This window comes from Pleurodeles waltl, chromosome 9 (genome assembly GCF_031143425.1).
Source record: "Pleurodeles waltl isolate 20211129_DDA chromosome 9, aPleWal1.hap1.20221129, whole genome shotgun sequence".
Taxonomy (NCBI): Eukaryota; Metazoa; Chordata; class Amphibia; order Caudata; family Salamandridae; genus Pleurodeles; species Pleurodeles waltl.
The window spans coordinates 189,850,267-189,865,289 of NC_090448.1; positions in this window are offsets into that span (position 1 = coordinate 189,850,267).

Genomic DNA, 15,023 nt, shown 5'->3' on the forward strand with positions numbered 1-15,023 from the left:
TATGGGCGTCCAGAAATGGTGCAAGTCAGGCTGAGGCAAAAAAATCGGCACAACCCGATTTGCGCCATTTTTTTACGACGCCCATCCCCCATTGAAATGACTCCTGTCTTAGCAAAGACAGGAGTCATGCCCCCTTGCCCAATGGCCATGCCCAGGGGACTTCTGTCCCCTGGGCATGGTCATTGGTCATAGTGGCATGTAGGGGGGCACAAATCAGGCCCCCCTATGCCACAAAAAAAAAATACTTACCTGGACTTACCTTAATGTCCCTGGGGTGGGTCCCTCCATCCTTGGGTGTCCTCCTGGGGTGGGCAAGGGTGGCAGGGGGTGTCCCTGGGGGCAGGGGAGGGCACCTCTGGGCTCATTCTGAGCCCACAGGTCCCTTAACGCCTGCCCTGACCCAGGCGCTAAAATCCGGCGCAAATGCGGGTTTTTTAGACCCGCCCACTCCCGGGCGTCATTTTTGCCCGGGAGTATAAATACGACGCATATGCATCGCAGTCATTTTTTAAGACGGGAACGCCTACCTTGCATATCATTAACGCAAGGAAGGTGTTCACGCAAAAAAATGACGCTAACTCCATGAACTTTGGCGCTAGACGCGTCTAACGCCAAAGTATAAATATGGAGTTAGTTTTGCGTCGAATTTGCATCGAAAAAAACGACACAAATTCGGCGCAAACGGAGTATAAATATGCCCCTAAATCTCGTACACTTTAGCTTTTCCTATCAAAATCTGCAAGCTGATTAGCAATAGCGGTTGGCTCACACAGGCTTAAAGTACTAAACTCATCAGAGCAAAGCTATCTGTCCTTTTCACAACAATATACCTTTCAATTTCCTGACATAAAAATGTATAGTTTCGATGTCACGGATATATTTTCCTGACAGTATTATGAACGAGTTGACACATTTTCCGTCCTGATTGCAGATTAGCACATTAAATATGTCATGTTTTCAATTTGATAGTAAAACAAGCATGACACATACAATGCTGTATAAAATACATCATTTAAGTGTTTCGCCATGTTTAATATCGCTGACTTTTCAAGAAACACATTGTTGAGTACTTCAGAAAAGGGAACCCCGAAGATCTATTTGAATGAAAAAAGTCAATATAAGTAAAAGCAATGTTCCAGAACATAATCAGAAATATGACGAGCTGTCGCCAGATCGAACGAAGACCGTCCAGCAGGGTTAGATGCAAAAAAGTAGAAAGTAATATATCGGTGAATATATTTACTTATTTACCTGTGTTTGACTTCTTAAACATTCATGTTTGGGAAACAAACCTTTGCTATTCACTAAAACACAATCAAAGCATAGGTATCGTTAAGAACTAAAAGAAGAAACTGATGAAATTCCCCAACTATGGTAAATTCGGCGAATCATACCTATCATTACAGCCATTCACACTAGATGCAATGCTAATGACTTCATAACACGTATATCAAGAAAAGAACTAAACATCATTAAATAACAAAACGTAACCAAACCAATAAATAATACCATATTCACAACCTTTTGACTGATAATAGTTATTGGTAATATAATGTGTAATCTCACATCTCAATGGAGAGGTAAGGGCCTGAGCTGCCGACTTTGAAGCTGGAGGAACAACGTGGCTCAGCCTCCTGTGATTTTGGGAAAATCACCTGAACTCCACTTGCTGACAATTTAGAACCTTGAGACCCTCATGGGTGATTTGTTGTGCTTAACAAATCCGTAAATGATTTATTTATTTACAGGTGAAGTCATTTATGCCAATTGTAATTGAATAAAGGGAACAGTCATGAGCAGTGCATTTAGGGCCTTATTTACAGGTTTTGCGGCAGGGCAGTGCCGCATGGCTTCCTGCTGCGCTGTCGTATGTCAAAACAAAAGGGCATACCTGTCCTTTTCTCCTGCACTGGTGTACAATGGACTGTCAGGGTGCAAGGGTATCTGTGTTGCAGGGTTTTTTGAGCAAGAAAGGACACCTTCCTGCACAAAACAAAAATCATGGGAGGCGTTTTCCCTCTTTGTATGTGTGCTACAGAATGTAGCACACATAGAAAAAGGAAAAGTGAGAAGAAATAAAGGTATTTATCTTTGTTGCACCTCCCTTACACCTTCCTTGGGTAGGCATAGGCTTTTGACGCATTCCCAGGTTTATGAAATCTCGTAGATCTGGGAATGTGTCAAATACCATACCGTCCATGCCACGCTTCCCCACCTGAGGGTGAGGCAATGCACAGACTTGTGCTGCATTGCATCAGTTCAAATCTACAAGGCCATGAAAAGCCATGCAGTATGGCTTTACATGGCCTTGTAGATATGGCCCTGTAGTGTGTGCCACCAGACTGTCAGTAGAAGTGACGTTCCAGCAGCACACAGGGATTTGTAAATAAGCCCCCTAGTGTGTGAGATATGATAAGCAGTGGAGTCAAATGATGGTTGTGCCTTATCTAATGCAATATGCAATGTTAATAGCAGGGAAAGCATCATCCAGGGACGAAGCACAACACGCCTATTAAATGTGGAGAAGGACAATAATATGGTAAATCATTGTAGTGCGCCTTTGTCTCCACCTTTTCTCCAAAGTTTGTCAAACCACACAGATTAAATAACAATTCTGTGAGGTACGATGCCATCTGTCTCTTTTCTGGTCTAAGGTAAATTATAAGAGTAGCTGTCTCCAATCTTGTGCCATGATACTATATACTTCTGATGGGACATGCATCATCTTTATGAAACAGGATATCACTAAGCTGACACTGGTGATCAGAAGAGTAAATAAGAACCCTTCTGCATTACTGTTACTCATCTGTATTGCATATAATTTTTCTATTTAAAGAAAAAATCAGTTTAATTGTAACTACTCTGATTTCTATGTACAACTCACAACACACATTCTGTTTGTAAGGGAATAAAGCATTCAGACACCTAGTAGAAACGTAATGTGGGGCATCTATTCATGTTTATGGCCTATAGGTCTAAAACGATAATGTTCATGGCTTTTACGCCAATAGTACAATCTCCACATGAAAAGCCGAATAGCAAGTATCAGTCACATATCATACTGCCAGCAGTAAACAGTCTCTTTTTTCAGTTTAGTACCATTTTTATTAACGCAAAAAACACATTACAAGATAAAATAACACACAGATTAACACAGTTTAACAACAAGCCCTTTTTAGCCACTACATTTCCTAATTAACCAAAGCGAATGAAACTGATAGAGGTACAAGAGCTATCAAAAGAAAAATTACAGAACTGAGGAAGGAGAAATAATGACAAATGGAAGAAAAGAATATAGAAGAAAGAGACAACATCCAAACAGACATAACATTTTTTAAAGATTATTGAACAGCAAAATGTAATAAGAGGCAACCATAACAAATCATTACTCATTTTACTTTGAACATCTAAGGCAGGTCCAGCTCCTATCCTATGATTATCACAGAGAAGATTCTACCACGAGAGCTAAGATAATTTCATAACGTCTTTCCAACAAGTAGTTATCTGTTTAAAGGTAATTGCGAAAAACACTCGCAATAACTTGGCATCAAATGGTAGGTTACAGCCAGTAACAGTTAATAGATCTAAGATATTTTTTTTAAAAGCCAAGAACACTGCATTGCAACATTTTTAAACATTTTGACCCTACCACAGTCCAAAATGATTTGAAATATTTACAAGAACACAAAATATGACGTATTGTACCTTGTTCACTGCTAGAAATGAGGTCTGTAGTTGGCAGAGGTGTACACTCTTGTCCACGTAGGGACCACAATCCTAGTCAGGGTAAGTCACACAAAATCCAAATTATCCTGTGCCCACCCTCTGGTAGCTTGGCATTGAGCAGTCAGGCTTAACTTAGAAGGCAATGTTTAAAGTATTTGTGCAATAAATCATGCAATAACACAGTGAAAAAACTACAAAAAATCACCACACAGTTTTAGAAAAATATAAGATATTTATCTGAGTAAATTAAGGTTAAAACCATCAAGATTTGATAAGCACAAGTCGAAATATCACTTTTGCAATGATAAGAAGAGTCTTAAGTCTGTTAGAATCAACAAATGTCTCATGTGTGCTCAAAGTACCTGGTATGCGTCAAAATGACATGCATGAAGACTGCAGAAGAGGAGACGCATGGAAAAAGGAAGGTGTGCGTCGGGTTTCTTCACGCTTACAGATGATGCATCAATTCTTCTCCCACTGCATGGTCTTTGCATCGATTTCCTGTGAGCAGTCTTCGATTCTCACTGCGACGCTGGGACTTTTGATGCCCAGGGGCGATGAATGGAAATCCTGGGCGTGCAGGATGCAAGTCACTGGTGCTAAGTTGATCTGGTGTAGCGATGCGTTGGAGTTTCTGTCGCACAGCAGACGCTGCATCGATTCTTCATGCAGGAAGTAGGGCTGCGTCATTCCAGCTGGGCAATGCGTTGTTCTGGTATGACTGTGCATCGAAGTTGCCATCGCTGCATCGATCTCCACGGGGAGCCGGGCTGCGTTGTTCCGGTTTGGTGATGTGGTGATTGTTTCACTGCTGGGCAGGCTATGCATTGATTCCGGCAGGCTGTGCGTCGAGTTTCGCCGCATAAGGAATTTCCTTGAAGAGAAATTAAATAATTCGCTTTGCAAATATGAATGGTAAAGTGTACAATAGGTTTATAAATGTATTAATATGTATTTAGGCTTCTTAACTTGAATAGGCCTGGGAGGTTAATTTTGCAAGCAGCAATGGAAAATCACTTGTTGATTCTGTCCACTCTAACCTGAATTCGTTCCCTAGTTTTTGGCCCTGAGACTTCAGGAACAGGAGGCAAGCTCAATCCAAGCCCTTGGAGAGCACGTCTGAGCAGAGCAAGAGGCCAAAATGCAGCAGGGCAACAGCAAGGCACCAGTCATTCACAGCGAAGCAGGCCAGGTGAGTTGGTGGGGTCAGGGACCCAGTTTATATACCCAAAGGTGCCTTTGAAGTGGGGGATACTTCAAAGAGTGGTTTTGAGGTGCACAAGTTCCCCTTTCAGTACAGGTCTGTCTGCCAGGGACCCAGTAGGGGGGTTTGACAGTCCATTGTGTGAGAGCAGGCCACTAGCTTTTGAAATGTAAGTGTCAGGCCCCTCCACCCTTCCAGCCCAGGAAGACCTGTTCAATATGCAGATGAGTGAGGTGTGACTAAATATCCTGTGTTTGTGGTTGTCTGGGTGAAATGGCCAAGGGAGCTGTCAACTAGCCCAGCCCAGATGTGGACTGGAGACAGGCTGTAAGACACAGATGGATTTTAAGTACACAGAAACGCTCAGTGGCATTTCTAAAATAGTAATATAAAATCCAACCTCACCAATAAGCAGGTGATTGCATTACCATTCTGGCCATACTACATCTTATGTGTTTACCCCTTTCTGATCAGAATCTACCCCTCAAACACTATATGCGGGTAGCCCTAATGTTACCCTGTGAAAGGAGCAGGCCTCAACAGTGGAAAACACATTTAGGAGCGTTCCACTACCAGGACATATAAAACACACAGGTATATGTCCTGCCTTGTACCTACACAGCACCATGCCCTATGGATTACCTAGGACTTACCTTAGGGGTGACCTATATGTGGAAAAGGTGGAGTTTAAGGCTTAGCAAGTACTTTTAAATGTCAAGTTGAGGTGGCAGTGAAACTGTACACACAGGCCTTGCAATTGCAGGCCTGTGACATGGTTAAGGGTCTACTTGTGTGGGTGGCACAACCAGTGCTGCAGGCCTACTAGAAGCATTCAATCTAAAGGCCCTGTCACATGTAGTGCACTTTACTAGGGACTTACAAGTAGATCAAATATGCCAATTCGGTATGAACCAATGTTACCATGTTTTAAGGGTAAGAGCATATACACTTTAGCACTGGTTAGCAGTGGTAAAGTGCACATAGTCCTAAAACCAGGAAAAACAGTGTCAGGTGGGATGATGACCACCCTAAGGCAGTCAGGTCTAACATTCACTTACATAACCACCACAGATTTGAAATAGAATTATCAATTCTACCAAGACGTGAGAGAGATTGAGTTTTATTAATGAATTAGTGGCATAGAAGTTAGCATATGGTGATGAATCAATTCATTCGTATTGTGCACCACGTTTCAACATGAGAGGTTTGAATTTTATTAAATGAAGGTATTAAATGTAACTAACATTAAAATGTTTTATTAAAATGTAGATTAATAATTGAAGTGTTAAAAATGAATATTAATAATTGTACTTATATTGGATAAATGAATTTCATTAAATGTAATTTACACGTGTGGAGAAACATAATATATATATATTTTTAATGTTATGAATAATGTTTGCAATTAAATAAGTTGCTTTGCAAATATGAATGGTAAAGTGCACAATAGGTTTATAAATGTATTAACGTATTAATATGTATTTAGGCTTCTTAACATGAATAGGCCTGGGAGGTTCATTTTGCAAGCAGCAATGGAAAATCACTTGTTGAGTCTGTCCCCTCTAACCTGAATTCTTTCCCTAGTTTGCTAATGTGAATGTTGAATGTCCTATTGCATTGCAGGAGAAGAGCACAAATCAGGTTTAGTCAATGTTGCAGAATGTGTTCTAGCTGTTGAAGCGGGCAGGATGCTCATAGATTTCATGTGAAAGAATTTTAGTTTAGTTCATTGTGTGTCATGGAAAAGGAACTGCAAGTAATACATTATTAGACAATGTATATATTTCAGTGGAATTAAATGAAGTCATTCCGAGAACAATTAAAAAAATTGCAAAATGGTTGGTGCAATATGCAGTGAATAGATACTGAAGCTGACGTCCAAAATGTGCCCACCTGAAGAACCAATGAATCGATTGTGTGCATTTTAATTGGTGAGAAACTTTGGATTTGGGGTCATTCTTTCCTCAGCCACACACCTGATTCAGTGCTGTTATATATTCTCTTCTCTAAGCCCTGATGAGTTTTTTCATCGTAGTCTTGATTGCCTAAAAGCGGTTCCAGTACTAATATGCCTAAATGATTCAAAACTGCTCATTTGCCCTATGTGCAGCCCGTGTTCTGCACCTTCCTGATGCTGCTATTAACTGACACCAGAAGGAGACCATCCCTGTGGAATCATCTTGTATGCTGTCCCATGAGGAGACGTATAACTAAATGTGGTTTCTTGTTTCCTTTTTAACTTAGTCACGTACACCAGCATAATCTTTAGAATTAGTTGCCCTAGTTAGATGATTTTTCCAAAATACTTTTGTCCTTCTTTTATTTTTGCTTTTGCCCACATGTGGTAGCTTGTTCTCACACATACTAGTCCCAAATCTGTTTAGTGATAAGGATGGTCCAGCTCTGAAATTGATTGCTAAAATGATATTTTGATGATTTACTGATGTCGCCATCATCTGCTTTGAAGTCTGATAATAATGTTCATATTGTATTGTTGCTAATCTATATCATTCTTTTCGAGTGTTTAACAGTATTGATGTTTAGTAGTTAAATATTTTCAGACATTTGTGTAAGCCTAGGTTTTTCATGTGTGTCTGTAATTTAGTTTTGCACGCCATTTATTTGATGTTGATTTTGGGATTGTAATAAAGCTTTGAAACTTTATTCAGTTTAGAGTTTTGATTTAGTGTTGAATTGTTCATGGTGTTTAATATTGTTTATGGTTTCATGTCAATGATTTGTGATTGTATGATTTTGACTACTACCTCTGTCGCCAAGTCTAAAGATTTAGTTGACCTCTGAGAGTGAGAATTGGTGATGTTGTCTTGCCCGAGTGCTGGTAATTGTTGAGCTCAGAACCGGAGAGTAGATTATGTTTGGGGCCCTGTGCTAGAGCAGTTTTTGGTAGCAGAGTTATGGTTATGTCTTGTGAGGAGTAGAGTCAGAATTTGCCCACACTGTGAGTTGGTGCTGGTGTAGTGTAAGTATTGATGAAATCTCAGCAGTGAGTTCCAAGTGTCCGGTATGTGTTTTGAGAAGGGTTTTGCGCTTGCAATGCTTTTGCAAACTGCTGTGAAATAGGGAATTTGCATACTCCAAAGTAATGGAGTAGGGAGCTTGCGTACTCCAAAGTAGGAAAGTGGGGAATTGGCATACACTATGTGAATGTTGTGTTTGTGCTCAAAAGATTACCCCTGTGGTTGTTGTTGTTGTTGATGGGTCCTGCATGGCTTAGGACTCCGAAGTAGTATTGTACAAATGTATGGAGATACTTGGTTAATTTATTGTCAGCAGGCAAGGTGTTGGTTGATTGAGCGCTGTTGCTGATACTAGTAGCAAGTGTATGTTGTTGGTTGGTATTAAGTGAATCCTGAGTATACATGGAGGATCCATATCAATCACATTGAGGTTGCCGGTCAAATTTTACTTGCGTTTGTGAGAAAGTCACAGCCAGAAAAGTAGCTGTTTGTGTGAAAGGCCACAGTGGAAAGTTCTGTACACCTTTCTAAGCATTTGAGCCCTACCCACAGTGAGCAGACAAGTTTTGTTTTTGTGCTCGCAATGTTTTGCACTTAGGTTTTGAGTGAGAAGTGTGTGAGACAGCTCTGAAGTGAGTCACAGCTGCTGAGAAAAGTGAGTGTGATGTCATTTGGCACTGGCTGGGATGGGTCGGTTGGTGAGAAAGCCTCACACAGATTGGTGGAGAAGACTGCACTGCTATGGGTTGAGAACAGGTCGTGAAAACAATTGTGGGATCGTAACTTACTTTCTAGTTTCATAAATTTTGTGCTTGTTAATTATAATTTTGAAAAAAAATAAGTTTTTCAAAGCTTTAAGGAATGCTTTGAGAGATGTTTTTATTCCAGTTAGGGAGGGTGAGCCTACTCCACCGAAGGGTTCACCAGCATTCGAAGTAAAGGAAGAGAAAGGAGTCTCAGCATGTCTTTGGGTAAATCAATGGTGAAAAATAACTGAGAAGAAAGGCACCTAATCTTTTTCTAGCTCTGGAACTTTTAATTTGAGAATTTTAGAGAATCTGAGGAGGGTTTTATTCAAATCAAAACCCCTTCCTACCCCTGCACAATTTGAAGCACTTGCTATTTGGGAATTAGTTGTGAGACAAAAGGAGGCTCAGAAATTCAAAAGGAGAATGAAGAAAGCAGAAAAGACGCTAGCAGAAGTTAGGTGCAATGAAGAGCAGAGAACGTGGAGAGCAGATACCTTACATACGGTGAAGGTATTTCCAACAATTACACAGGAGGGTGATAGAAGTGTTAAGCCTAGAGCCAAAAAGAAATATGAGGAAGATACAGAACAGAAACTGGGTGAAAATAAAAGGGTAACAGATGTCGAGGGTGATTTAGATGATGAATTCATAACTGAGTTGTTGCAGAATCGCCCCATTGTATAATGCAGTTGAATCAGTAAATCAGAATGTAGTCCCGAGTGTTGCCATAGCTCCAGTTACACAAAGCCAGGTTCTGATAGTTCCAAATGTCCCTATTGCAAATGTTGCACCGGTGCCAGCAATTTATCCAGAATACTCCAGCCCAATTTATTCCACAGCCAATTCGGGGTGTAGAAATGACTCAGTTTGAGTCCATGCCTAATGTAAAGACTCCTGCACAAGTCATGAACCAGAGACAGGTAATGTCTATGCATTACCCAGTAATAACACCACAGAATATTGCTCCTAATCAGTCAAACCGGGGTTTTAGTACAATATTACCTGCCCAGAGTAAAGGATTAATGTTCCATCAAAGTCAAATTTGACCGGACCAGAAGCATTGCAGTTCCTGTAACTATAGGTCTAGTAGTTCCGTTATATGCCCAGGGTAATAATGAGAGTGGTCCCCAGATTCCAAATCCAGTATCAGTAATGAATTCACCTTTGCAGCTAATGCAGAAATTGAGAGACCTAGCACTGAGGTGCCAGCCATGACCTCTATGAATTCTTTTGGTTCAAACTGGACACATAATGGAGTTGGTTCACTGATTGATGTGACATGTCCCTCATGCTCAAAAGGATCATCTGTGATGGCTCAAGAGCAGATTATGAGAGCCCCATTGTAGGAGGCTGGCCTGGCGTATAGTGGGTACCTGATGGTACTTACACCTTGTGCCAGGTCCAGTTATGCCTTATTAGTAGATTAGTAGTGTTCTAGCAGCTTAGGCTGATAGAGGTAGCTATAGCAGAGCAGCTTAGGCTGAACTAGAAGACATGCAAAGCTCCTACTATACCACTTATATCATATAGCACTATATCATAGGAAACACAATACCCTGAGTTACTAAAAATAAAGGTACTTTATTTTAGTGACAATGTGTCAGAAATATCTCAAAAGATATGGGGCCAGATGTAGGTAGGTTAAAAATTGCGAATCGGAAATAGCGACTCAATGCGAATCGCTATTTCCGACTCGCAAAATCAAATTCATGAAATAATTGCAGTACCTATTTGCGAGTCGCATAGGTGTTGCACCGCAATTTGCGACCTTCGCTTTTAGCAAAGTCACAATTTGCGACCTCACTAAAAGCGAGGTCACAAATTGCGAGACGGGTGTCGCAAATTGCGACTGACTCGCAAAGTGCCTGCAGGTGCTGCACAACAGTTTGGAAACCCACTTCCTGGCTCTTGGTGATGACATCAGAACCAGGAAGTCATCAAATACACCTGGGAGGATGGAGGACTACACCCTTTCCAAACTGCTGTGCCACACCCAGGAGAGAGGAGCTGCTGCTACAATGGAGGAGACAGGCAGTGCTGGCAGGAGAATGAAGGTGACATTTTCAGATAAAGAGCTGGAGGTGCTGACGGAAGAATGCTGCCTGCACCATGACAAACTATTTGGGAAGGCAGCCACGAGTGTCCCAGACACTCAAAAGAAAATGATATGGCAGCAGATCCAGGAAAAGATAAATGCCATAGGGGCGAGCTACCTCACCCTTGAGGAAATTAGGAAACGGTGGTATGACTTGCGCTCTAGGACGAAGGAGAGGGTTGCAGAGCGGCTGAGAGAGATGAGGGGCACCGGAGGAGGCCCTTCCACCGTCCCACCACCCACAGCCATGGAAGCAATGGTTGAGCAGACCCTGGAGCCAGAGGTTGTCATTGGAATGGGAGAAGTGAACAGTTCAGCGCCAGGGACATCCAAAAGTGAGTACCATGAGATATGCTTTGACACCCACAAATACAGTATACCCAGTACACAGCAGCAGGCACCACCAGACTAGCTCCATTCAGTCTAGCAACCTCTACAATAGTGCATTATGGGAAATGTAGTACAGAAGTCAGAATATTGGCAAATCTTTATTAGAGGCATAAAACAGATGTGAGAGACTGACAGTGTATCCCCTATGTCCCACAGGTCTCCCACAAGACACCCCCAGCAGTGACACCAGGCAGGGAGGAGAGCATGGGCCAGAGACACAGCAGGAGGCTGCTGCTGAAATTGCTGGGCCCAGCAGGACACCACAAGGGTCCATTGAGGAACATGCACAGGACATGGGGGCAGCTGACACAACCCCAGGGCCCAGCCCCACAGAGAGGAAATCAGAGCAAGCAGCAGGACGAATGCACAGACACCGGCGCAGAGTTGAGTTGGTGCCCCAGGAGGAGGTAGGGGATGCAGGATTCGTGGGCTTGGAGGCATCCATCATCGATGGTCAGCGCCTGCAAAATAGACAATTAAGGACAATAACAAGAACCCTAAACAGGATGCAGAGCAGCATGACCAATGGGCTGGCGGATGTGAACAGTCAGTTCACCAGGATGAGTGATCATTTGGGGCATCTCACACAGACGATCCACCATCTGGGCAGACCGACAACATGCAAGGCGCAGGGAGCGCCACACAGCGGCACGATTTGACCGCCTGGCTGCATCCATTGGGCGTCTTGCAACCAATACAACAGGCCTCTCTAGACGGACAGTAAGCCTACAAGTGGAACTTGGGCACTTTGCTGGCGATGTGGCGCGTGGACTTGGCCGCATCAGCCATGCTGTGGACCTGATGGAAAGTAGGCAGGCTGCAAGGGGCACAGGGGAGACCCCTCAGGACGGTGAGGAGGGGTCTACCATCAGTAGCGTGTCTGCCAGTGAGTCCCGTGTGCTACGGAGTGGTAGTGCACGGCAGAGGTCAGGGGACCCACCAAGGATAAGCCATGCTGGCCGCTCAAGGAGGAGGGTGTGAGCCACCATACAGCACTGTTCATGAGGCACAGGACTTATAATGTGTCTTCATCACATTTGCACAATTACAGACTGTGACAGGCAGCACTTTTCTTTCTCCATATAGTTTAGTAATAAAAAGGTTTAGTTTGTTTCACTACACAACTGGGCTATGTGTGTCTGACATCAGTGAGTGTGGTGACAATTGCCACGTACCTGCCAAAGTATTGGGCTGCAATGTGGTTCTGTCTCTGTCTGCCTTGATTTGCAATGCTTCTATCCCCAGGCTGTCGGTGTGGTAGCTCTTGCTCCTCATCCTCCGAATCTGTGTCTTCAGGGGTGAGATATAGACTACGTCTGGTGGCAATGTAGTGTAGGATTGCACAGGCGGCGACAATCTTGAATGCTGTTTCTGGGGCATACTGGAGTGTACCTCCACTTTTGTGGAGGCACCTGAATCTTGCCTTTAACATGGCAAATGCCCTCTCGATGACAGTTCTGGTCCGCCAATGGACACTGTCATAACGCTTCTCGTTCTCATTACCAGGTGTTAGGTACAGGGTAAGTATTCATGGTCTTACAGCATATGCACTGTCACCTGTTTGACAAAAATAAGCAATGTTAGCAGGGCATGAATGGTTTCCACAGTGACCTGTATGTAAGGCTTCAGGGTGTATTCAGCAATACCTAATAGATATCCATCTCCAAACTCCCCACTTTCTAGGCGTTGGTGTATACCACTGTGCCTGAATATGTATGAGTTGTGTACTCCCTGGAAATTTAGCTACAATGTCAGTAATGACATTATGTGCATCACATACCACCTGGATGTTTAGTGAGTGGGTACATTTCCTATTGCGGAACACATATTCCAGATTTGCAGGAGGGCAGACTTGTATATGTGTCCCGTCCACACACCCTATTGGGTGTGGGAAGTTGGCAATTCTGTAGAAGTCCAACTTGGTGCTGTTAATTTCTGCCTCATTCCTGGGTAGGTATATATATCTGGACATGTGTGTGAGGATGGCATCTAGGAATGATCTGAAGAATCGTGAGAGGGAACTCTGGAATACGCCACCTGCTACTGCAATCACCCCCTGATAGCTACCCGAGGGCAAGAGGTGCAGTGAGCATAGCACTTGAACATGTGTAGGGATGGCGCTGCCGCACATTGTCTGTCATTCAAGCTGCAGATTAAGTAGTTCAATTACTTCTAAAATTGCTGCACTGCTCAGTCTATATTTGTCACAAATCTCCCCCTCAGTTTGTTGGAATAGTGTCTGCCTGGTTCGGTATATCCTCTCCTGTCTCTGCCTGCTCCTCCTCCTCTGCTGGGTGGCGTGGACTCTCCTCCTCCATGCTATCACATACAGTTCAGCCATTTTGAGTAACCCAGATGCCTTCTGGGTCTACTTTTATACCTTGGTCCTGGTTACCACTTGCTCTGAATCAGTGGTAATCTGGATGCACATGGTTTGCGACTCGCAAATTGTGACTTCCTATTTACGGGTTGCAAAATCAGGTCACAAATTTTGCGAGTCGGTAATGGCTCGCATCGCTATTTGCACTTCGGAAATTGGATTTTTGCATCCCATTTCGGATTTTGCAAGGTCGCAAATAGCGATTCGGGCCATTTGCGACTCACAAATGTTTGCTACATCTGGCCCATACTCCCTTAGGAGGTAAGTAAAATACACAAAATATAAACACAAACCAAAATCAGGTAAGTAAACAGTTACAAAAGTAGTGCAAACACTGTAGAATACAATAGGACACAATAGGATACAATAGGCCTAGGGGCAACACAAACCATATACTCCAAATGTGTAATGCGAACCATGAATGGACCCCAAGCCTAGTGTAGTGTGTAGAAGGTCACTGGGAGTGTAAGAAAATGCTAAGGGTATCCAAGATACCCCACCCCAGGACCCTGACAAGTAGGAGTTACCCTACTACACCAGAAACACACTAAAGTTGTGATAGGGGATTCTGCAAAGGTGACAACTGACTGCAAAGCACTGAAGATGGATTCCTGGACCTGAGGACCTGTAAAGGAAGGGGACCAAGTCCAAGAGTCATGCAAGTGTCTTGGGTGGGCAGGAGCCCACTAAACCCTGGTTGAAGGTGCAGAAGGGCTGCCTCCAGGTGGAAGAAGCTGAAGATTATGCACCAACAGAAGGTGCCAGGTACTTCTCCTTTGCACAGAACATGTCCCACGGTGTGCTGGAGGAAGCAGAATTGTTTCCACACAGAAGGACCAAAAACAAGCCTTGCTAGCTGCAAGAGTCATGGTTGAAGAAAATGGGTGCTGCCTGGGCCCAGGAAAGACCAGGAGGTAGCCCCTTGGAGGAGGAGACAGAGGGGGCGCTCAGCAAGACAGAGAGCCCAAGCAGAAGCAGTCAGCACCCACAGAAGCACTTAAACCGGTGTTCAAGAAATCTGAGCATGGCAGTCATCTCAACACTACAAAGGAGGGTCCCACGAAGTCGGTGGTCAACTCAGCGAGTTGAGCAATGCAGGAGAGAGTGCTGGGGAACTGGGCTATGCTGTGCACGAAGGATTCCTTGCACAAGTGCACAGAAGCCCTAGTCGCTGCAGTTCACTCAGTACACACGATTACTGTCTGGCTTGGGGAGGCAAGGACTTACCTCCACCAAATTTGGACAGAAAGACCACTGGAATGTCGGGGTAACTTGGATCCAGCTCCTGTGTTCCAGGGACCACGCTCATCAAGAGGAGAGGGCACCCAGAGGACCGGTGAAGCAGAAGTTTGGTGTCTGCATTAGCGGGGGAGATTCAATCGACCCACAGGAGATTTCTTCTTGGATTCCAGTGCAGGGTGAAGGCAGACAGCCTTCAGAGCATGCACCACCAGGAAACAGTCGAGAAAGCCGGCAGGATTAGGCGCTACAATGTTGCTGG